At 44.7% G+C, this 26,190-nt stretch overlaps 1 protein-coding gene across 3 annotated transcripts in view; it reads left to right on the plus strand.

Annotated features, from left to right (window-relative positions):
- LOC135394668 (hemicentin-1-like) overlaps positions 1 to 26,190 on the plus strand; it is a 424,972-nt gene that overhangs the window by 234,607 nt on the left and 164,175 nt on the right. The gene's annotated exons all lie outside the window — the stretch shown is intronic.

The raw sequence follows: 26,190 nt of genomic DNA on the forward strand, positions 1-26,190 counted from the left end.
ATGCAGTCTTATAGATAAAGAAATAGACGTGTCTCTATTTGTGCACGTTGTCACCAGAGCCTTAGCGATGGGGCTGCGAGAGGGGCAGCCGCCCCGGGAGCCCTCGCTGGAGAGTTCGCCGAAAGGCAGGCCGCACTGGGAGGCTCGATGGACAGTAAAAAGCGGGAATTAAGAGAATTTGAATTTACGATCTCGGCAGTGCAAATAAAGGAGTTTCGTTTCTTACAGTTTACAGAGATTCTGAAGGCAGTGAGAGAAGGAGGGGGGCGTCTCACATTTACCCTGCGGTGGGCGCAAACCCGCTTCGCGACGGCTCTGATTGTCACTCGACGATACCAAAACAATACAAAGTTTATTTTCTTTCACATTTCTCTCATATTTTTCTTTCATTTCCAATTCCAATTCCAATTTAATTTCTGATTGTGACAGGGTTCACTTGACATGAAACAGGAAAAAAAAACGAAGAAGAAAAAACAGTCGTTGGTGGCCGACAAATAGAGGAAGACGTGACATTTCCTGCACTTGATGCGAGTTTTCGAATTGCAGCCCTGTCTTCTGCACCGTAGTGGGAATGGTGCCTGCACGTGCTGCGGCCAGTGCTGCTGCCCATCGCAGCGAACTGTGTTCGTGGGCATTGGTTGCACATTATGAGGTGTCCGAGGTGAAGCTGCCACCTGCTGTGCGCCTGGGCGACCTCTTTTCCCTTCTGGAAGCTTGCTTGACACAATCAAGCTCATGGCAACATCAACCTGAAACCACATCATGTCCCTTATTTCTTTACTCGGTAAACCTTCGACGTATGCATCCCTCAGATACTTAAGCCAAGAGTTTGCCATTGCAAAAGCTGCAAAGTGTGATTATCATCCTGACTGGCCACTTTTTTGTCTTCGTTCGCGAGGGGCACAGGAACACTACAAAACCAATTTTGTCACCCCCCCCCCCACCTATTAGTTGGTTCTACACTTACATGACTTGTGGGCGCGGCATGTTCACATGCTCCTTTCTTGACTCACTCCATGGGCGTGCTTCACCGGCTGGGTTGATTCCAACATGACTCGGGGTGCCATGTTGAAGACACCGTTGTCCCTCCACCGTACAATCACCACATCACCGTCTTTTGAAACGGTGCTGTCCATTGCTCCACGTTCGTAATTCTTCATTTCTTTTCGTTTTTTTAGTTTGCATCCCAGCAGCCGGTCGCTTCGTATTGCACCAGATACCAAGATTCCCACTTGTTTCTGTTCTCTGAGAATAGGTACAGATGTGAAATAATTGTCAAAATACACTTTGAGTCTCTTTACCAAGCGCATCACCACACAGACACCTAGCCCAAATTGGGCGTGGCTTCGGTCCACACCGGTTCCTTTGCCTTGATACATCTCTAAGTCATAAGCCATATCCCGTCAGAACCACTTCGAAGAAATACTATAGCCCCAATAGGGTTGTGTTTTGGCTTTGTGACCTGCTTAGCCGCAATGCGCCCAGTAAATAGTACCATTTGTCCGTCAATTCTAGAAGACTGGGCTTTAGGTATCGTTGGCGGACAGTCCCCAAAAGTGGACGAACTTTCCAACACTTGTTCAAGCTGGTTGGATCGCGTGGTGCATTGGGTCAGTGATGCGTAAGGCGTTCCGTATTTTGAAGGACCTGTTGATAGGCATTTCGTTGGCGATTGCCGAAATCCGTGTACCATTCTTCCAGTACATCAGCACACGCGGAAACTTCAGGAGACCCATGTACAATAAGATGCCATAAAACACTTTGATCTCTTCTGCTGTACAGGCGAGCTGTTCACCGTTATTCTGAATGCTGTAGATGTTCGTGTACACCAAGGTCTTATCGGTGAAGTACCGCATGAAATTGTGCATCGGCTCATCTAGCACTGAAGCAGCAGCATGGGAGATGGTTGCACTGGATGTCACGACTGACCTCTTTCCCTATACCCATGTCACGAACAATTTCTTCCCTTTGCGATGGGAACAAAGTTGCTCCACATCTTCGTCCTCTTTGTGATCGTCGACTGGAGCTGCTGGCTGTTCATCTGTAGCATTGTCCTCAAAATGTTCGTTTAGTTTAGTTATTTACGCTATTAACACCTGCAAAATGCAGTCCGGTTACAGCAGCAACGATTTCTGTGTCTTCCTATACTCGTCATCTGAAAGTTCCTCGTCCGTCACATCGCCCGCCCCGCAGCGATGCTTTCAATTATATTTTCTGGTGTATCATGGGGAAGCCTGGGTTGTTGCCCACGATGCGCGGAGATTCCTAAAGATTCAAAAATAGTTAACTATGGAAGCAGTAGCGTGAAGGTGTCATTTCGATGAACAGAGAGTTAAGGAACAACCGAAAGCTTTGGTCTGAGTGCATGTATGTCACAGCATGTGCCGTGACAATGGCACAATCGTCAACCCCGGCCTCTGGTATGTCGCCTGACAGTAACAACTTTATTCGTTGTACTGTGACTGAGACACATTCCCTGACGGAGGCTGTGACATATCTCTGTGCATTGCCACGTCCGATGACCAGTCTGTTACCCAACATTCCTGTTCCTAACTTCGTACATTCTTTCCTATTTTCCCTTCGCTCATCTATTTGTTGGGTGAATATTTTTATTAAGGAAAAAAAATAAAGGATCTATTTGTTTGCTTTATCGATTTCATTACCACTTATTTTTGTTGTGACATAAATGAACGGAGCGCTTAAACGGACGTTCGTGCGACGACCATTGTATCGTTACATCCATAACGAGAAAATACTTTCCACGTTATGTCTTCTGCCGCGAAACGGCCGACTGTAGTCAAAGCCTCCACTGCCAGTGCAGCTTCCAAGAGATATTGATTCATCGACAATGCCGTAACAATTCATTGTCTCAAAACAATGATAAACCTGATTCCATTAACTGGATCTTAAGGGACTTGCGCAGCGATAGCGTGTGGCAGACTGCAACAACGGTATACCATGGGTGATATTGTGTTCCCCATAGTGGTACGATGCCCTATAAGGAGCCACGATAAACCTGAATACAGCACGACTCCGTTGAAGAAACGCAGCCAGTAATGGGCTCCGGAATAACGTATCACGTCACATTTTTGGCCCTCTGGCCTCTAGTTTGGACTATATAAGCGCAGCTGCGCGCCTGTCATCCTTCGCTCCAATCATCGATCTTTATCGCGTCATGTCATATCTCATGAAAGATGAAAGCCACTGAAAAGGTTAGCCAGCTGTAGGACTCGAACCCACGTCTTCTGGATTACCGGTCCAGGGCTCTACCAATTCAGCTAAGCTAACACGCCCTCTCAGCGTCTTCCAGGGTGCGTCATCTGAAGGTACAAACCAGTCACTCTCTCTCACTCATCCTCCTTTCACTCGTACATTTTTGCACACTCATACACATATTCATACGACAAGGATCTACGCAAGCGGCAAATGTTGAACAAGAGAGAACTGATGTTCTGAGGCTGGAACAACATAGAAGGGACAATCACACGTGAAGGGACAATGTGATTGTCCCTTCTATGTTGTTCCAGCCTCAGAACATCAGTTCTCTCATGTTCGTGTCTCATCCCCTCGTCTCATCAAGCTACAGTTATAATGCTGCCAACGGTTGCGAGGCCGACAGCTTCGAAGCCGTGCAGTCCTCAGTACCACAATTCCAGGACACTTCCAGGAACACTGTGCGCATAGGCCAGATGGCAAGGAAGCTGGAGAGCTGATTTGAGTTTGTCAAAGCGCTGGCATTAGCCCAAGAGTTTCTGGCGAAAAGGGGGACAAATGTTCCTTTAGAATTACATATCGAAATATACATGAATAGAATGACGGATAAAATTCCAACATCCATTCACAACTCTCCCTTAGTACAACTGGTAATTTACTTTGTCACGCTTGGGGTAGTGGCCGGGATCTTTTTTTTCTTTCGTTCTTACAAACAAACAAACTTTGTCACGTTGTTATAGTGTCTCTTTTTTTTTTCCTTTCTGGCCTTTTTATCCTTGGAATAGCAAGCCCGCTCTTTGCCTGGCTAACCTTTCCTTTCTTTTTGAAATAAACATATCCCTGCTGGTATAAAACATATGGTATATAACGTATGGTAATAAACATACTGGTATCTTTTTTATTTGTTTATTAAGGAATAGCAAGCCGGCTCTTTTCCTGGCTAACATTTCCCTTTTCTCCCTTTCTTTTTTAATAAACATATCCCCCATTACCCGAACTTATTAGCTGCAGGAATGAAGAACTGCCCCATATACTGAATTCGCGAATGTAATCTACCGTCTTTAAGGACCAGGACTCCACCTGCGTCCTGCAATGCGATCGTTGAAGTCGAGCAGACGAAATTAGACTCGGGACAACGTTCAGTGCTGTAGTAATAAGATGTCTCACTAATCATGAAACGGTGAAACGGCGCAGTTCACTAGTTGTCGACAGAAGAAGCCTATGATATAGTACTCCAAAAGTCTCGAAAACGAGTGAACCGCTCAAGACTGCTCCGCCCTGGGAGTTAGAACATCCAATCCTGTTAGAAGTTCTCCCGGAAGTAAGACACGATGAGTGTGGGTAAAGTGAGCACGTTTAACATTTAGATGAATGGAAACACATTTCCCTTCTCATTTGGAACAGCAGGAAGTTAATTGTGCAAGCACGCGAGGGAATTCGTGATGTATTTAATACTGCGAGTGAGCAAAAACATAATTACTTGAAACTTTTGTGAAGTAAATAAACGAAAAAGTAGCATGGCTCGAATGGCGCTGTTGATGGTCATCTACAGGGTGTCCCTGAAAACGTGTCAATAAATTATAATGTTTAAAAAAGTACGCCACGTATCCTCTAAGCGGTAAACATCATTTGTTCTTCCTAGGTTTTTGCCACCTGTTGGTGTTAGTGTCATCTAACTTAAGTTTTATTATACCAGTTTTTACAAACTGAGCTCGGAGATTTGTCGAACGACGTGCGTTCCAGAGCGTCCAAAACTTAGCGCTCGACAACTTTAGGGACAGGAACACAAAACACAAGTATAGACAGGGCTTGTGTTTTGTGTTCCTTTGTCCTGTGTTTGAATATGTTCCAGTGAATTACTCTTTCTTGTCGCGATCCGGCAACCATTGGGGAGTAAGAGATTAGTAAAGACACGTGATCACCTCCTAGTGTATCTAGATCTGTCCTTCAGTACATGCGAGAGACCAGATCGGGAGAGCAGACTGCAATGTCTAGGCAGCTTCAGTAAGAAAGACCATGCGTCGGTGAGGTCCGTCGTTTAAGACCACACCGTTGGAATCTTCGATACATGCGCTGTTGAAGTAGTCGTCCACTGGAATCGGCATATTGACTTCCAGGGCTGCCGCCATGCGCGTTGAAGTTGCCACACATGCTAAAACTGGAAGGAAGTCGCCGGAAGTACTCCCTCGTGATATCTTCTGGGATGCAAACGTAGTGGACGATGTTACACTAGCCAAGCAATCCTTTGCTTACGGAAGGGAACGCTGCAGACAACAAACTCGAAGTCCCCATTGTAAGAAGTACACAACAACAACAACAACTACATGAATGACGATGGGATGGGATGGGATGAGGTGAGGTGAGGTGAGGTGAAGTGAGATACACAAGACGCTGCTAGGATTGTCCTCTCTCACGCGCAACATAGCACCAAAGGACCCCGTCGTCTAGGCAGAAACGTACGTTGCATAGTAGAATGGCATCACATCTGTTCGCATGGGATTAATGTTATTCGAAAGCTCCCATTTCCTTCGGGCAGCTAAGCACGACTCCAGTGCCACACCGCGTTGGAATATTTTTTTACGTCATCAGCAAAGCGATAATTTTAAGTTGGTGAAGCGAAGGCAGTTTTAGCACACCGTTTGTAAGGTTATTGTGCCTATCAGAGCCAATCGCTGTCGTGCGTGACTCAGAATATCTTGCCCACTGATTGGTTCCGGTTGATACGGTTCGACACAAGTCACGTTATGAACGGTTTCCTAAAACTCTACTAACTAACGATAAGCAAGTTAACGTCGGGATTACGATACGGTGAAAGAGGAACCTGAATCATGTTGCTGTGGAATAAAAGGGAAGTGAAAGGGAAAAAAGTCTTCGGGAAGGAGATAATAGTGAGTTTTAGTACATCGTACACTATCGCCTTTGCGTACGTATGAGATAGCGTTGGTGGTTCTGCGCACTGCGCGAAGCTCTCTTTCAGTTACTGGCGTGTGCGCAGAACCATCAACGCTATTCCTTATGTACGCAAACGCGATAGCGTACGGTCTACTAAAACACTCTATTAGAGAATCGGTATTATCGGCGCATACGTGGGCCCTTACCTTACCTATATGTATGCGCAACTCGACTGCACTGCGACCGGTTTATATTTTATAACATTTTCAAATCTTCCCTATTTTCGTGACGCTCCACTTTCCAAACTGGTAAATATCCCGATTTATAAGACGTATTCACGTCAAAAAAAGAAGTGTGCAGGTTTCATGCATGCAGCCTGGCTTTATCCCATTCCAAAGATAAATTTAGAAGGCGGGGAAGTCAGATCTTCCCAGGAGACTGCATCATTATCCCTCGAACACTTCTGCTTTCCAAACTGGTATCCCGATTTATAAGACGTAGTAAGGACAAAAGGTAGGTGGTGCATGCAAGCTGGTATGAACTAATGATGAAGGGCACCGAGAGATACGACGGTCAAATATGTTGTCCGTCCTCGTTTGATCGTGTCTCTCGGTGCCCTTCATTATAATACGTGTTCACGTAAAAAAAAAGTGTTCTATCACTATACCATGTCTTTTTTACTACTAACAACGAAATATGCTCGTAAAAGGCGATTTTTTAGTACTTCTCTGCGTTATACAAACCCTACTCCGCTATTTTAACACGCGCAATTGTAAAACTCTGTATTGCTTGAATCGTAGGTGTATCTACTTCTATAGCCGGAAGCTCTAAGTGATACGATGTTTTGCATACTGTTTTGAGCACCTACCGTTGCGCATAGAGTCCCATTGTTGTTTCCAGCACACGAGGTATGGGATCTGTTTTCTCACGAACGCGTCGTCATCCATATTGTTCTCCAGGCGCTCCACAAACTCTATTTGCCCCATGCGGGTATTTACATCTCATTCCAACTTCATTTTGCGCAACGCACTTCGTACTCGTTTAATGTTCGTACTTCGTACTCGTTTGCTGCTTGTGGCAAGCGCGAACGGAATATGTGAATGTGTTCGCAATTGAATGGAAACAGCTCATTTTCGTCGTCGCGCAATTGAATTGCCTGCTGTAGGTAAATATGCAACGCCTCAGGCGCTTTTACAAGGTTAATGTAAACTGGTAGCACAATCTAGCGGCAATACCAAATCAGACCTATCGGCACGGCTATCATGATGAGGCGCGAGCGATCCCGGGTGTTGGTAGTAGAGGTACAATCGTAAACAAAAGGTATTTACGACATGCGCATGGTTTTTGTGTGTACTAATAGTTTATTCATGATTTCAGCGTAGGAAAAGCTATCTGTTGCCCCACTCGTACACATATACGAAATCATTAACCGCCCGAGTACGTTTCCGTATCCTGCTCCCCTGCGCATGCGTCACAGTGGACTTGTTTGTCCCAGGCTTGTGCGTAACGCGTTACTAGTAATGGCGTTACTTGTAATCAATTACTTTTCCATTAATTTTTCAAGTAATCAGTTACTTTACTGTCAAAGTAATTTTTCAAGTAATCAACTACTTTTCTGAGTGATCGATTACTCAGTAATTGATTACTTTTCCAGCAGAGATTAACTTATCTTCCAGATGTTCTGCCCCAAGTCAAGCCCCTAGCGTGCCGTCAGCCTTTGTTGGATCGTTCTACTATAGCAAGCTGAGGTCATTGTAATAACGTTCTGGAATTTCAGGGTCTCTCTTCCTAATCTCTTCCTACACCAGTATGGAAAAGTACCTGATCCTTTGGAGGTTTAGCGAGTCATGGGGAAGTTCCATGGGGAAGCAATGCTCTTCCACAAATCCACAATCGGTTCAATGTCTTCCCGGGACAGATCTACCTGTTTCACACGTTTCTGTTTTTAGTGTTTTTTCAGCTGTTCCGCTGTTAGACCTTTTTTCGTCTTCTTCTTTTCTGAGGCATACAAAGACGGGTGTAATTTGCGTGAATACAGAGTAACGACTGGAGTAACGCGTTACTTTTCTACTCGTTACTCAATTACATTTGGAGTCGAGTAATTGGTAACGGTAATCAATTTTTTTTTCTGTAGGAGTAACGGTAACGGTAATCAATTACTTTTTTCGAGTAACGGCCACAAGTCCGGTCACTTTATCTGTGCATCCCTGTATCCGTGCGCCCGTGCATCGTAATACACAGTTAGTACACTCCTTGAGTTGAACAGGAAACGAGGTTCACATCTCAGGGCTGTAGGGCAAGATTATACAAGTGTGAACAGATTAACGCAATGAATCCCCTGCTGCCGGCCCCGAAAAAAAAAAAAGAAAGAAAAAGTTTTCGCCATTGCAAGACTAGCCATGATGCCGGCGTGAGTGTTAGGAGGAATCTGCTGCGCACCAACGATGTCATATGTTTGCAACGAAGCCATTATTTCATTTCCGATTAATTAATTTATGTGTGGTCATCACGATACCATGCTGTTTGGAGTCACCATACCTGTGAGAACTGAATGCATTCCGAATCGCTATGTGTCATTAAACCTGATATTATTTATTTTTCTCAGTTCTCGTCTGGTATTGTTGCCTTCGGCGATTAGTGTGGTTCGGTCAAGTTTCGTCAGGCTGGTGAGCCAACGGCTTTGGGATGTCTGCTACAGCTGTTCGGAATACAACGCAAATGAAGTGCGCGAATGTAAACCCGTCATGGGTAATTATATATGCAGTGCTTATTATTCATACCGCTGACGTCATATCTGACGTCATTTATTTACAATCGTATTAGTCCGCGCAACGGATGGATGGCGCTGACGGTCTTTATCGTGGCGTCATGCTGAAGACGCAGGGACCTATGGGAGCTTCGCTACTTGTTTAGATGTACCTTGGCTTCAGTAGGGTATACAGGGTGTTTCAGTTAAATCTCCGGGCTAAATTATTCGCGAACAGGTGCACCAATCGAAGAACTTTCTTTTCTACAAGTATCTGTCCGATACCACCTGCAAGCTGCACACCGTGTGAATGAGTGTTAATTAATTAAAATGAGTTTCGTGAAAAACATAACTTCTAAAGCAGGACGCTGTCGGCATTAAAATAGATACTACTCGGTTTGGGACCTTCGGTGGACACCTTTTAGAGAAAAATCTGCCACCGAATCGGGTCATTTGATGCAGTAATTAATTGGTTTCGGTTTACATATTTTTGACGCGGCTGGTCGCAGCGAAGCGCAAAAGGACGTAATTCATTGGTGTAAGGACGTAATTGATTGGTGGATAAGGGAGTGGAAGAGCGTCCTTTTGCGCTTCGCCGCGATCAGCCGCGTCAAAAATATGTAAACTGAAACCAATTAATCACTGCAACAAATGACCCGCTTCGGTGACAGAGTTTTCTCTAAAAGGTGTCCACTGAAGGTCCCAAAAGGAATGGTACCCATTTTAATGCCGACAGCGCCCTGCTTTAGAAGTTATGTTTTTCACGAAACTCATTTGAATTGTTATTTAAATAATGAGCGCCTCCCACTCGCTCACACGGTGTTTTCACTCACGGGTTTAACTGGAACACCCTGTATACTTCTGTAGGTTAGCGGGTAACGTTCTGTTAAATTCGGATGAGTAAGGAAAAACACTGTCTCACAACAGAAACGCAGGCTGGCAGCTCAGTTCTTATCACAGAAACGCCCGGCCCTGGAAAGAAAAGGCAAAAAGCGAAAAAGAAAACGGGAGACACGGGTTCTTTAGACCTTCGTGCCTCTGTGCTATTTCATCGTTTCCCGCATCGTTTTACTTTTGTGGTATCTTATGGCTTCATGCTCGCCCTGCTGATTCCTTCGCTCTCTCGGTACGTATTTACCAAGCGATCTGCATGCTACGCGACGGCATGTTGCTAGGGGAGGATAATATGCCGTGGGTCGACTTAGCTAGAAACTGTGCCGATATTTGTCCTAACCGCCAGAGAAAGAGCCGAAGCAAACACCGAGACAGCAAGGCCAGTGTCGAGATTCGAACAATATGTACTTGGAATACGTGTTTGCAAAATGGGGGCAAGCATGTAGAAAGTGCATGTGTTAACTATGAACAGAATTTTATGAAGTAGGAAAATATATTTTTTTTAATTACGCTAAACGGCGGCATGTTCTAGGTCACGTGAGCTACCCTGTGTCCGCGCTACCAGCCTTCTGGCGCGTTGTTCTCGTTAAGTTTCACTAATGCACTTTTTAACTACACTCTTAAAAATGAAGTTCACCACATATGGTAGGCTCCTAGCCAACCATCATCCCGAGTGACATCTCTTTCCCCTGATTTGGTGAAAACGGGGGGCGTACGCCATTTTTGTGTAATTGCCACATTAAGGGCGATGGTTGGCTAGGAGCATGTTATGCGGTGGAGCTCTCATACGTCACCTTGAACCCTTGACCTTTCTTCTTCCATTTTTTTTTTTCGGCTATAGTCGTGACGATGCCCACTCGTGTGAGGCCAACAACGGCAAGCTATTTCAGCATCACCCCCCTCTGTTTTTAGAACATAATGGTGTCTTCGACTGGTTGCTTCCGATCGCTCTAGAGCGCCCTGGAGCGCCGTTTCATCTTCGGCTGGTTGAAACAGAGCACTCTCACTACATTCGATTGGTTCATTTGGACCTCTTTCCTCCAACTCGGAGCGCTCTAGAGTGCTCTCACCAACGCGGTCGGAGCAGCTGCGAAATCTGGTCGGGTTCCGGTCCCGTGACTGCGCCAGCTTGCGCTGAGTAGTGTTTCTGTTCCACCGTGCCTGCCATGTTCTGCATTTGGCGTCGTCATCGTTTTGACTACGAGGGAAACACCGGAAGTCACGTGAGTTAACATTCCCTCTCCGCTCCTCTGCTCGAAACCTTCTGCACGATTCCTCCGGCTCAGAGCTGGGGTGAGAAGGAGTGATTGCTCCAGCTCGGAGCGTCGGGACGACCAGCCGAAGACACCATATGTGAGATAGAAGTTGGGCGTCAGGACAACATCTCTTCCTTTGGTACGTGGATGTCGTTGTCGTTTTCAGAAAAGGGTTTCAGACAGTATAGCGCGACGAAATGGACCCGGAAAACTCCGAAGATTTTAAGGCAATTTTTGTCGGTCCAACAGAAACGCGCTTTCTTCATCGCCATTAAATGCGAAAGAGTAAAATCAGCTCTTGTTCCCCCTCCATTTGACTGGTTACCTTAGGCAGCGTTCACACGGGGCAACTTTTTCCAGTAACAATGAGCAATTTTCGAGTTGCTGGCAATCGGCCGACACTGGCTACCTCCAGCAACTGCAGTTGCTCGGAATCGCTCCCCGACCGAAAACTAGAGAAGTTGCTCGTGCACCGGCCATTCAGCGACGGGAGCATTGCCACGTGACTCCTGATAGCGTGGTGGATTTCGTTCGTGAATTCATCGCTTCAAATCCTGCAGGTGCAGCTGAGAAATTACTTTTTTTTTTTTTTTTTTTACTAACGTCAAGAAAACATGTCAATAGCCATTTTTTGAAGGTAATGATGATCTCTTGGCGCAAAAAAAAAAAAAGAAAAGACTAAAATTTGACAAACAGCAGCTAAAGTAGACACCACCAGTTCGATTCGAACCCACATTCTCTGGTCGCCGTAAGGTTGCTCGTGGGTGGAGCTACCGAGTTGCTACGTGTGAACGCTGAAAAAAAGTTGCCCCGTGTGAACGCTGCCTTAGCCGTGACCAGGCCGTGATGTAATTACGTGCAAATCTTGCACGAGTGGTCCTGTATATAGTACGTAGTATATGCATGCGGGGACTACGTAGGACACATTCCTGCGTAGATGGATATTTCTTCTGAAGCAGCAGTCACGTTATAGATGCATCGTATTTAATGTAGATTGTAAAGTGTTGTGTGCGCTCTTCTGCATACATATGCAAAGCAGGGAGATACATACTTGGCGCTCAGTTGAATAGAGTCAGCAGCAAACCATTCCACCTGCTGCAATCTACTTCTAAAACGCTCCGAAATGTGAGAACTTTGTTGTCAGCAAAAGAGGAGCTCCACGCTGTTTCGATGTTTTTCCCTCTCGGCCCTTAGCCCACGAAATGTCAATAATGGCGAGGTTTAGTTACATCAGAAAGTGTTCACGATAACGGTTCCGAACAGTTCCGAAGTCATCGCGGAAAAAAGCAAATTGATTAAAACTAATGAGTATTTTTGTATAACTGCAGCGTATTAGTTGTCGCTTCCGTAATATGTTGAATTACGTAAGAACAATGTTAAAGTTTATTTAACGGCGCAGAATACAAATGTCACTCACCAGAGCAGAGTTGAAAGGCGTTCTCAATTTATCTTCATTTATGGTAATCTCACCGACTTTTCAAAGGGCAGCTACATCGTGACACTTTGCCAATGCTGTTCAACCAGACCAAAGGCAATATATGGTTGTTGACGTAAGCGCACTTAGCTGCAGAATTGATAGTGCTCGTAGGGAGAACGAATAAACCGAATTTGTACTCCCTGTTGATTTGACCCTCAACAGCTAAACTATCGCATAACGTTTAATAACCCGCGACGTGTACACGGGCAGAACCGACGTTGTTAACCATGCTTTGCAACGACCGTCACGGTCTAACATGTTACTATGTTACTCATACACAAGTTAAGTGGCAAATTTTCTTATTCATAGGCACTTCATCAATTTGTTGGTGTTCTCGATACTGCTTCTGGGGTATGCAAAACAAAAAATGAATTTTGAAAATTGCGGCTTCATCCTGAGAGCCAAGAAATGTAATGCCATGACATCTGTCATGCCAATTTCATGTCATCCTGTGCCCGTTGTTATTACCGCATACATTACATGTAAAAATGTGCAGCGTTGCTGTATTAGAGGCAGTAAATGTTCCTAGTATGATGCTCCAACTTCACTTCGACTTGTAGTACAGCACATAGGAAATGGCGAAAGTTGCTTTTGTTTTCTTTTTTCTTTTCATAAACTGTTGAAGCACTTCCTTCTGGTTCCCAGTTGTATGTCGTCCATGTGGCAAATTTTTACAGCGTCAGCTGCTAAGGGCACACCCACCCGAGATCCCGTGGTCGGCGTCCGCAGAAAACGTGACCCTCGCAGAGTGTAAGCAAGCTTTGGAGACGCATCGTAAAATGGGAATTCCAAATACGCTGAACTGCCATTTCTCGCTCGCTTCTGCTTGTAGGCAGACAAAATTTGGTACACGGATTGGAAACGCCCCTGGCTCTGGCCTCGTCGACCGACATTGACGTGCTACGCTTATTGTGACCGGCACACCGCTCTATGTAACATCCACAAAGTCTTGCCCGTCAGTGCCAGTGCACAAACGCTATCACATCGGACGATAGAAAATGTATTGCACTATCGCGTATTAAAATTTCACGCGCGTATCTCAATTTGCGCGGGAGCTATCGTTCGAAATCTGGGTGACATTTTACAGCGTCAGCTGAAAACGCGCCTCACGTGACCCCCGCAGACTGTAATCCAGCTCGCGATACAAAGCGTTTAACTCGTACTCGCAGAATAAAATGTTTGAGAAAGGACTAGGTTCACTCATCACATCCAGTGCGCGAAAACATGAGTTGAAAGACCGGAAGGCACGGAGAGACCGGATTGGTGGCGAGATAGCGTATAATGCGCGTGGTGACATTACGAAGGCTCGGTCGGTAGACATCGCATGATGAACCGTTACAACCATGAAAGATTGATTCACACACAGCTGCCGCTGAAAATCGCGTTACAATTGCGTAACTGGCCCCTCAATTTTTCAAATGCGCAATTTAAAGTTAGCTTCGCCACATTTGTAGTAGTAGTGAGGCAGAGCACGCTTTACAAGCGGATTCACCAGCCGTCTTTTTTTTTTTTTTTTTCTTTTTTCATTGAAATTAGGCAGTTGTCGAAAAAGTCAAACAGAGGGGGAACCGAACCATGCACCTCATACCGATATTTCATGTTCCTTGTGTTGTGTTCGTCTGTTTGTGTGTTTCAACCACAGAACACTTACTTTTCATCATTTTGAGATCAGACGCAAAACAGCAGAGGAAAGTTAAGAATACGGAGAGCGCCCAGAACAGGAATGATATGCAGGAAACCCAACAGTGAAGTCTTCTTTAATCAGCTTCAGTTCTCGAAGGCTCCAAAGTTTCACGTCGTGACAGGAAAGAAGGACCAGCGGTATGGCCAAGCGGGTTAAGGCGTCCCACTCTTTGGTGGTGGCCAAGCTCGTGCCGAAGACTGGGAGGTGGTGGGTTCGAATCCTACCACTCGCTGTACTGTTTGAGGTTTTCACTAGGGTTTCCGAGGACTTTCCAGACGAATGTCTGCATAGTTCCCCCTGACGTCGGCCCAGGACGCATACTAACCCCCTCCCCCTATCCCCCACTCCTTCCTGTTGTCCTCTCTCCATCTGTCCACATCTGTACGCCGCTCATAGCCACAGTTGCTTCGCGGCGCTAACACGGAATCAAAAAAAGCAACCAAGGCTTCACTGTTGGATTGCTTGCAATAGCAGATGCAAAAGAAAAAAAGTGACGTAGTGATTGTTCTTCCTCTATATATGTTTCTTTTTTTTTTAGCTATCTTCTTTTCGGCTGCAGAGACATGTCACCATTTTGTAAGTAGCCCATTGTTCTTCATCTGCGACACCTAAGTAGACGCTGTAAATGACACATTTCAGCTCTTTTTCTTGCAAGCATGTGTCGTGCATTGGTTTTCTGAGCTAACAGTGCCCCGAGGCTGTCTTATCGGCATAGAGTTCGGCCCATATCTGTAAAGAAGGTTTATCTATGCGTTTCGGTTGCGCTCGATGTTGAACCTACGTGATGCAATAAAGCACTAAAGCACGTGATTCATTTGCACGCTCAATTCTTCACTTTGGTCACTAAGACGAGCGGCACCTCGTAATCGTGACCTTAGCCATGACGTTATAAAGTGAGCCAATCACAGGCCTCACGGGCCACGAGAGCATGGTGAAAATGACGCGACACTGACGTGTCTCTGTTCCTGTCACTGCAGTTGGTACTCTCGCCTTTTCGTCAATTTTCGTCGTTAGTTGGTTGCTTTGATTTGGGGAAAGAAGGAAATAAAATAATTTTTTTTGTCGTTCTTTTAGCTTTCTTGATCTCTTTTCCAGCTTAGCTGTGGCAATTGCGGAAACTAGTAAACGAATAGCAAATGTCTTTTATACGGTTTGCACTGAAGCGTACAGCTTTCACTTGGCGAAGCTCAAAGGAACGTTTGAACACTCTAAATGTCTTTGGCGTCTTTAATTCGGTTCTTGGAATCTACTTGGAGCATTTTGTTGCTTTTGTCACATTTTCCTGAAAATCTATGGAAAGGTGCATGGGGTAGGTAGGATACGGAAACTCTTCCGGCAAAGCACCTCGTGTCATCGTCGTCGCGTGTCTGTTGTAATATTTCGGAGCCACGAAGTGGCAAATGAAGCGACATTAAGTGGCAAATTTTCTCACTCATGGTGACTACGTGTATTTGTTGTTGTTGGACTCGGAATATAAAGAAAGCATTGAAAATCATAATGGCCTCGGCTAAGAGGTGACGCGCCAAGAAAAGAACGGAGAAATGAGATGTTACTTTGTTTATGCAATCTCCACTTGGCACATTGTTAAGACAGGCAGTTATTACGGAAGTAACCCCGTAGAGCTTTTAATTGACGCTAACGCTGTCACTGCTGTCCTCGTTAACTTCCGCACCGTCAACCGACTCTACGTTGCTGATGAAGGATCTGTAGGATAAATTATTGCACACGTGCGGTTGTCGCCAGAGGATATGTCACTTTAAACGCAACACTTCTTCACAATGTGTGACGGGAGTACAAACTTATACAAACTTATACTTCTATGTTGTGCGGGGTGTTTCATCCAGGGGCTGAACTAGGGGTGGGAGGTCAGGATCTCCTGACCCCCACCTCAATTTCTGTCTACACGTAGTCTTTAATGGACCTTGATCGTGTATTTATCATGCTGGTTTCCCCTAACGTGATAAAAACCGTATTAAAAATGAACCTGAACCTTATGGGGTCAACGCTGTTTATCTCTGGAGAGATTTTTTCATTACTTCTGAGCACTTATCGAATTCGCGAGAAATTGGATTTTCTCAATTGATCTCCCAAATTTAAGTCAACCTCACTTTTTTTTTTACAGAAAGAGAAAGGGCACGTCGGGGTTGCCCCATTCTGTCGCAAAATACATTCCCTATACTACTTTGATAATAGCAGGGAACAACATGCGAAAAACGTGGTCTCGAGGCAGTCCTGTATTGTAGTCCGTTATTCGAGGGGGCTTCACATTATTCGTACTGCCTCCGTTTATTTGCCTCTTTATACTGTCGTTTGTCTTCTTACTGGTTCGCATCGCTTCTAAGTTTGAATTTGTGGAATATTTTCTGCACGTGTGCTGTTGTGCGTAAAATAACAAATTGTAACAGGAACAACATATGGTGAGCAAGTAAGTGTGACCACCTGTTCTGTGTGGCTCGTTGATTTGGTTCTGTCGTCAATAACATCGCCGTGAGTCGACTTCACACACCTTTAACACCTGTTTCCCCACAGTTTCCATATCCGATCAACGTCCAAAACGTCGAACTGCTGCCTGCTGGTCGCGTGTCTTCGCCAGTGTGCCATTTGCAAACCGTATGTCAATATAGTCCTATTACAATGTGTAAAAGAAGGAGGGTCTACTTTCTTCTTGTATATTTCTTTTTCTCTCTCTCTCTCTCTCTCTTATGTAGTGTGGACACATAACGTTGGTTTTGTTACATACGTATCGTGGAACAAAAGATAAAATGAAGGCTTGGTTATGTAATGCATTTCAGCGTTACATTCGGCTATTCTGCCTTTGTCGTTTCGAAAGACACATTCGAATAGCTGGACGCAAATTTTCTTTTTTTTTTTTTTTTCATATCGTGATGACAGTCTTTGCGTAAGCTGCATCGAGAACAATTCTCTCAACTGCGACTGCGAGTACATTAGAAATAGCTGTGCAACCTTTGGTACTCGCGGCTGAAATACAGCCACCTTCCTCGGCAGAGCTATTCTGGCGAAATGCCTGGCGTCTTGTGCTTTCCACACCCGCCACCTGCATCACCACACCTCACGTGATGCCCGACATCGCATCACGCGACTTCCGCAGCGCGCTTCTTTCGTGACTCACCGCGCCGCGATGTCTGGGACAAACAGCGCGCACACACAATCCGATTCTTAACTCCGCATGTACAGCTGTCGCTGTAAAACGCACCGACGCTTCGACTTCCCAGTCCTTTTCCACATATATTCCGTTTCACGCACGACACTACAAAATGTCATGATTCACAAGCCGTACGTAGCACATTATTGGCATTCACCTCCGCTACACGTTTCTTTCTTTCTTACTTTTTTGTGTGTGTGGTTGTTAGGAAAATAGCACTCGCCTTCGTGCCTTCGTATGAATTACACTTGCAGCAATACTACAAGGTCACAACAAACCACTAGGTAAACTAACAACAACGACTAACAGCTACACAAATATACACATTATTCATCTTTCAAAACAGTATAATGTATATCCACATTCCAGTGAACTCTGATCATCTCTTCCAAGACGTATCACTCCAGCCTAGAAAACACGTGTACATATGATCCGATATGTGATTTTTTACTTATGTATTGACGTCAGACACAAACTACAACTTTATTTGAATGAATGGTCGACGTCAGATACGTAGTCTAATGCAAACTTCGGCACGGTTTTCTACGAAGTCGTCATTGGATGCACTGCACTCCCTTTCCCTTTCAGTGCACTGTGATGCCACATCAGCACACACACACACAGCTCGTTAACGACAACGACGCCATCCACAACATAAAGGCTGAGTGTCTCACGTCAAGTTTGAAAGTTAGCTGTCACGGCGCAGTCGAAGTGGCGGCGTGACATTCAAGAAATAAAACAAAATTAAATGAAATAAATTAAACGTATTATTCACGGTATATCTCAAAATGATATCATCCGGATATCCTGTTTCCAGAAGATGCCGTCATCCCTACTCTTTTACCCTGTCATCACCCATGCTGCGAGTGCCAGTTTTCTCCTCTTTTGGAGCTTATCTGCAACGTGAGGAGAGGATCTGCTTTCGACACGCCTGTTTAAACTTTGTATTTTCCGCGTCTTGCGAAACTTTTGCTTCTGGGGGACGCTCGAGTCGTATCTGGGCCGCCTGTATCTGAAAAAGATCAGGAAGTTGTGCGAATACAAAGTGCGCACAAGTGATGCGACACTGTGAAGCATCAGAATAAACATTTTCAACTCATGTGACATGCATTATAAACGTGTGCGGTGGCAAAGTTTGAGGCTGAGTCGACTCTGCCATCACCGTTATCTCTAACTGTCGTAAACTAAAGCTCTTGCGTGTTTTGGCTCAACGCTGACTCAGTATAGCTCAGTATATGACTTGGCACAGCACAGAACGAACACCACCACCGACAACAAATACATGATGACGATGGTATGGGGTGTTTTACAGCTTGAAACGTGGAGCTTCGGTAGCTTCGGTATACTCCGTTACTTTTTCTCTTTCTTTTTTTTCTTTTTTTTCACTCTATTAAACATATCCCCCCCCCCCTTCGGTATATACTCTTCATTGTCGTTACGACACATTGTTCTATGGCTTGATTGAAAGTGGGTGTGGTTCCAGAGCGGCAACAGCTGTCCAACAGTCTCGGACGGTTGTACCAATAGTGTTGTCAAGAGGAGACAGGAGATGACTTCTGATTGAGCTTATCCAGCCACTAGCTCACCAGCAGCGGGACATCACTGGCAGGTCTCTCATGTATTCGGTAGATCCAACTTCGTCTTTCTCAGTTACAGACAGTTTACCACGCTATTTTACGTCCCTCCTGAACAGGCTTCGTCTCAATGTAGCCTTCACTCCTCAATTCAAGTAGCGGATCGGATACTGTTACAGCAGCCCATGTCAGAGCCACATGCAACACCGTCGATGTCTTCTGATGTTCTTGGAGTTCCTCTTGTCTACCGGTTTGATGGAGACGCTGTAGAGTCAACCTCTGTCTGTCTGTCTGTCTGTCTGTGTGTGTGGGGGGGGGGGGGGGGTAGCTCCTGTGGATCGAAGATGAAAAAACGTAGTTATCTCTGTTTTTCCTTTCTCTTGGGCAAAATAACTGTGCTCGCAATATGCGTGTACTCGCTGAAGCAACAAATCTCTTGGCATAAATGCGCTGCTCACTGCTTTCGGGAACACTATCTTGACTCTAACGACGTGAGTCTGGACGGGTGGCTCTTAATGATTGCTTGTTTTGTATTTGAGTGGATGGAAACACACTTGCATCTTATGGTTCATGTGCACAAATTGCCTATGAATATTTCCTTCTTTGTGTACTGTGTTTCCAAAGAACGCCACCTGTTACATGTTTCCATCCACTATAGCACAGACTGTCCTAGCAAGCCGAGTGTAATTCGTTTCACAAAGGTTTTATTCGCTGGATGCGTCTCAAAGACGGTAAATATATCGAGGAGTAAATGTACTGAAGGGGCACGATTGTCAAAAATCATCACTCCGTGGTTTATCTCATCTCAAATCTCCAGGTGCTGCAAGACTATTTCTTTCGAGTAATAAACACCTGCAGCACATGGTCCACCTTCAAATACAATATTGGCACAGAAGCGCGACAGAAGTAATAGGGGACGGCGAAGTACTGGCAGGCGATTTTGGCTAACCGTGTCCCCAACAGTGCCTCGTTCGCACCTCTCGCAGAATGCGACGACGAATGTCTGGTCATTTACTTTATTTACGTGCAGGACCCATTGAGGGCATTACGGAACGGAGTGAACAATGTGACATATATCGGAACACAATATAACGACACGAAACATTGAAATTTCACAATGACAAAACATGAACACTTAATGGCCAATGGATGAGCAAAATAATGCAAGAGTGCCTGCTTGAACTGTGTGAAGGTTTGCTGTGAGATCCATTCTCGTATGGACCAAAGGAATGAGAGATTTTTCAAAAGTGACAGTATTGCAACGTGGGCGTGTTAGCTTAAAAGAACAGTCCATGCAAGTAGAGATATGGGCCGCGCAGGCGTGAGAAATGGCGCATCAAGTGATGGGTGAAAGAAGAGTCTATAGAGCAAGCATAGGCGAGATACTGATCGACGGGCAGAAAGGCTTGATAGCTGAAGCTTAGTTTTCATTGCAGAAACGGAAGCTGAGAAATCGTAATTAGACAAGATAAACCTGGCCGCGCGGCTCTGTACAGCTTCTATTGAGTCGAGTAGATAAAGTTGGTGGAGATCCCAGATGGCCGCGACATATTTGCATTTTTGGTCGCAGTCTTAGATTACAGCGTAGGTAGCCAAGTGACTGATTTGCAGCAGAAACGACGTTCTTTATACGAATCGCTCAAGATAAATCAGAAGAAAAATGAATACCGAGATGTTTGTCATTAGGGTAAGGTGGGCGAAATGAGACACAGGCCAAGATTTGTTTCTTGACGCCGCCTCAGAGACGCATTGCTCCATGTGCTTGAAACTTTACTCATGGGTGTCTCTGGATGTCCGCTTTATTGCATGTGAAAATTGTCCGGATTGGTGAAGAGATTGGTGATTGAAGAGAAAAATCGGTTACTTTTGCCTGAAATGTAAAGACCCGCCAACTAGGCGCGATTTTCTATAGTCCTTTTGCTTGTCATCTGTGCGGCAGCGTTTCGCAGGCTTATTCTGCCAATGTAAGTCCACATCATATTTGTTTATTCATTCATCTAGATACATGCAAAATATGAAACTCTTAGTTATCCGGTGTCGAACAGAAAAATCAATGCATCCCATGATATGCACGGGGCAAGACGCGACAATTTATTGTAATTTTAATTAATTTTTCTGTTTCCTAGGGTATTCTCAGCATAGCAGAAGTGTACGCAAAAGCGAGCGACCAGCGACACATCAGACTGACGGTGCCTTGTTTGCAAAGGACGGTGGAGCAAAACACCGGGTTCTTTACACAATCATCAGCGAAAAGCTTTATATTAGAAGTTAAAGAGGCTGGTAGGTCATTTATGTAGATTAAAAAAAGTAAGGGTCCTAAAACAGATCCCTGGGGGATACCAGAGATTACATCAGAAAACTCAGACAGTAAATTATTAGAAAATACAGACTGCTGACGACTGGTTAGAAAATTTCGAATTCATCTCAGCACTTGTGGACAAACATTTAAGGTAGATAATTTCATTAGTAATAAGTCGTGCGGAACCTAATGAAAACATTTTGAAAAATCTAGAAAAACAGCATCGGTTTGGTAGCCAGAGTCTATGTTGGAAAAGAGATCATATGAAAAAGATTCTATTTCTATTCTATTCCGGCGCTTTCTATTACGCAATCGGCATTAAAAGACGCGTCACTGTTGCAAGCTTGTTTTTCTGTTTGTGTCCTCAATCAGTTCTGTCCACTAAGCGTTCAGAACACTCGCAGGTATCCTCACTCGGTATCTCGTCAAAGTGACAAAATACCGTATGTGAACCTAGAGGAAGTGGAGGAAGAGCACCAATGATTCATTTCAAACGATAAACTAAAATCTGAACGTGACTTCTTCAAAGCTTCCTGCGCGTCTAAGTGAGCCCGTGAAGTACGCCTAACAAGTGTGGTTCTTTTCTTCTTTTTTTTCTACCCGTTGTTTTTTCTTTCTGTTTTGTTTCTTCTTCTTTTTTTCTTTTTTGTAGCACCGTACTGACTGCGTCACTCGAAATAAGATACAGTGAACCCTCGTTATTCTGACCATGGTGGTTTCCGAATATTTTGGTCATAATGCGGAATTGTCATATTAACGGGGGGATTTGCAGAGGTTCCACTGCATTGTTCCCCAGGAGTATGGTCGTAAAGCGCGTATGTCAGATTATCGGGGGTCATATTAACGAGGGTTCACTGTATTATGAACGAAAGCTCGCTTACAATTTGAGATCATTTCGCGTTATTTTACCAAGCCGCTAAGGAAGCTCGCGTGATACCTCTGTCGCCTCTGACTGCCAAGAAACCTTCCGGCTCTTTGCCTGGCTAACCTTTCCTTTCTTTTTCTTCTTAATAAACATATACCCCCCCCCCCGCTTCGCGCGTAAATCAAAACAGTTTTCCGGTAGCAGTAGAATGCTTGAACCGCATTTAACCTACTTTACTACTTTAAAGTGCGTGTGGTGTGTTCCACGAACATTTCCCAACTGGGGATCTGTCCACTGCAAAACTACTCTGTTGCTGCACCCGCGCCTGTCACCCGGAGAAACTCGGAACATGCGTCAGGCAAACTAGCAAACACCCACAACATTTCTTTTTGCTTTAAGCAACTTGCCCACTGCCGATACGGTATAGGCAGACCGCTCACTGTCGACGCCACTCTACTCTATTCTACCCTATACTAGTGGCTGGTTATCGAACCTACCCGTTCTCGGTTCTCCCTTCTCACTTTATCCTTCTCCAAATGACCTTACTCAAAAGAACTTTCTCCTTTTAACCCGTATGCGAACTACGTCTCTCAGTCTCAGAGCGCTCTTCTCGGATGACCGAGGTGCATTGGCGCATTCGAATGATCCAGGAGAACCGTCCACCCATAGAACATTTGTATACAAACCTGACCTGTATTTAGTCCGTATCACTTAACCAGAGGTTAGACTGGGTTTATTTAAGTTTATGTCTAGAAAGTAAAGTTTGTTTGAACCTGATTTGTTAAAAGTATGTGATATGGCGCGGACGATAAATAATAGTGACGATGCTGTGGCTGACAACTCTTACCCCCTACAAAGAAGAAGAAGAAGAAGATGCCCACTTGAGTGCGGCCAACAATGGCAAGCTAGTTCGAAACCCCCACCCCCCTTCCTGATAAATAATGAGATTGTCCACTTGAATTGCGGCCTGCTATCAATACGCCCACTCCTCAGCTTATGATAACGACATAGTGGTTGATGATGGATGATTCATATTATGATACTTCCAACACATCAGCAGCCAAGTTTTGCTGGAGCTTTTCGCGTGCAGTTCAAAATCGCAAGATTCGCGAAAATGAGAGGCTCAGGAACATTGGGGTGTTACATCACAGTTTCTTTAAATCTTTCTTGTTCATTATTATGTTTCACCAATTGACGCCCGCAATTGGCTAGGGTATCGCTCCAGGTGATGAAACTCCCCCAATCGTTATCATTAAAATAGAGTTCTTGTTGTTTGGTCACGAGTCCACATCATCGTCGTTGGAGTCTTCTTACTTTACGTCGTCGAGTTCGGGGTACGGTTGTTCTTCACGAGGTTACAATTGCGAGGAAAAAAAAACAATGTGCAGGTTCTGACGCAACACTGCTCTCACAACACCATCTTTTTTTTATTTTTCAGTCAATCAATCAATCATTCAATCAGCACTTCGAAACAGATAAGTTGAATTATAACACTTCGAAACAGCCCGGGCTTCATATTATAGAAACCAGCGCATGACATTATCTTTTATTATTCACTTCTTCAGAACGCTTCACTATCAGTGAGCGTTATGTTCGCGTTGTATGGGCCTGTTTCACGACGTTTGGGGGCACTCCGTACCGTATTCTGCAGCGTCCTTTGTGGTCGTGTAGCCGGAGGTTTTTCCGTACATAGACATGTATCACCTACACTGCGGCTCTCAAAAATCGTGGCGCAAGATTTTCTACAAAAGGGATGACATTCCCGGAACGGCGGTAAGGCAGGGCGCACCCCGGACACGACCATTTAGTAAGGGCACTCTACACTACAGGAGGGCAGTTGGCGCTGCGGTCGCCCGACGAAACTTTAGTGCAACAGGCACATAGGTACTTATCGATTTGCCTTGCAAGCAAACACCCAGACATAATAATAATAATAATAATAATTCGGGGCTTTATGTCGCGAGACAACTGCGATCATGAGCGCCGCCGCAGTGGTCGGGTCTGTGGATTAATTTTCGCCCACCTGAGGGTTCTTTCACTTGCGCCGAAATCTGGACACACGGCACACTACATTTAACGTTCCTCGCGGAAGACGGCGTGTCTGAGCAGACACGTACAAGATACTCAAAAATGTATTTAAGATAAGATAATAAATACATGAAAATTAAAGTAATTAAGATAGAGTATAAATACATGAAAATTAAAGTAATTAAGATAGAGTACGAAATACTTCAAAAAGTATTTGAAATACAATTAAGATACTAATTATCCTTGAACGCAAAAAGTCACCAGTCAGTGGTCAATGCGGCGAGTCGCCGCTATGTGACATGAATCACCTAAAACACGCATACTATGCAAGCCGTCCCTGTGTGATAGGAGTCATCTAAACACAAGTCCCAAAAAGATGACAAAGAGATATCATATAACTCCACTAAGTATATGTGACCCAGAACAAATCAAACTTGTAACAGGGCTGCTGGGAGAGGTCACAATTCGCCGTTACCACGTCAGGGCACACATAATAGAACCCTCACCCGCCAAGGATTAGAACATACGGGGCAAGATCTCTAAATGGAGACTTCCAAGAAGGGCCAATGTCCGGGTCGAGTTCGATGGATTCAGGGAATTTCCACTGAACAAGCAAGATAATGGAAAGACGAGACACAGAAAGTTCGAGAGGGAGATCTAAAATATGTAATTAGAGTATTGAGTAGAAAATACCATAAAATGTATTTTAAATAGAGTACAAATACACAAAACAAAAAGTATTGAGTAGAGTACCAAAATACCGCAAATGGTATATAAAATACAGTATTTTAAATACAATACTCCAAATACGTACAAGTCTGTGTCTGAGCAACTTGTACCCTTCCACCAAATTGCCATCAGTCCTCGGCCGGGTTTGAACCCGCGATCTTGGGATCAGCAGGCGGACACGCTATCGACTGAGCCACTGAGGGCGGTACATCCAAACATAGGGTCGAGATGATCGCGGCGGATGCGCGAATAGGTTGTTCTGAGAAAAACATGTATGGTTTGTTTCGCGGCGGGTATAGCGCGAAGGGAGTTTTGAGAAAGGGTATATTACGGCGACGGGTACAAACCCGATTGGGTAGTTACGATATATACAGCCGGCTTGTCACACGGGCAGTCTTAACCCCGGTTACGCTTAACCGCCGTTACCCGAGCAAACCGCGGTTATCGTGAAACACGGTTTGTTGCTGTCACACGGCAGTTTGTGACATGTTAGCAGTGACCACGTGAATGTGACAGAAACGCCAGGTATATTTTGGTTACGCTATATATCATGAAAAGAAAAAGGCATAATGGTAATTAAAAAGCTCAACGATCATTAAATACAGGGTACGCGCATGATTATTTGCGGGAAATGTCATACATGCGTATTGACGTCGATAAATCGAAATCGCGAAACCGAAGTTTGCAAGCTCGGTTTCCCGTACCCGCTGTTAGGGGCGTAACCTTCGTTCGGTCGGCCGTGTGAGTGTGTAGGTTGCCTTAACCGCTGTTAGCACTGCCTGTGTAACAAGGGTATAATAGTCGAATGCTATTACCAATGACTGAGAAACCCAAATAACGTATCATAGTCTCTCGAAACTGGTATGTCTGTGTCAGTTCTCTTCAATGAAAAATTTAGATATAGTCTTATTTAAAGACAAAATGAACCATTCATAGTCAAAGACACGTTTTCAAGACGAACAAAGCATTGGTTTGTTTCGTTCAGTACTTGGAAGGGAAACTAAACAAAACCAGACCCCCGTTCTGTTTACGACGGCTTTGATGGAGTTTCAATGCAGGAACGCTTTCTAGCGTGGTTTTCGAAGCATAGAAAGACGGTCACTTGCGACTCCCGTGAAATATTTTCATTTTCTTATTTTTCGTCAGTGTCGAAAGTGCTCGTCTCGTTGAACAACTTAAACATAACGCAGAAATGAAAGCTCTACGTTGTCACTTTGCTACTTCCTTTTGTTTCTCGTGGTCCTCTTCCGCGAGGTTGTGGGGACCTCTTCTTACAGTGGAAGGTCTGTCGACAGGTAGTTGAATAAGAAAATATTATTTTTTGTATATACTTTTCCCAGTGATGGCTGGGCAAAAGACCGAGATCAATC

Source organism: Ornithodoros turicata, chromosome 5 (genome assembly GCF_037126465.1).
Source record: "Ornithodoros turicata isolate Travis chromosome 5, ASM3712646v1, whole genome shotgun sequence".
NCBI classification, from domain to species: Eukaryota; Metazoa; Arthropoda; class Arachnida; order Ixodida; family Argasidae; genus Ornithodoros; species Ornithodoros turicata.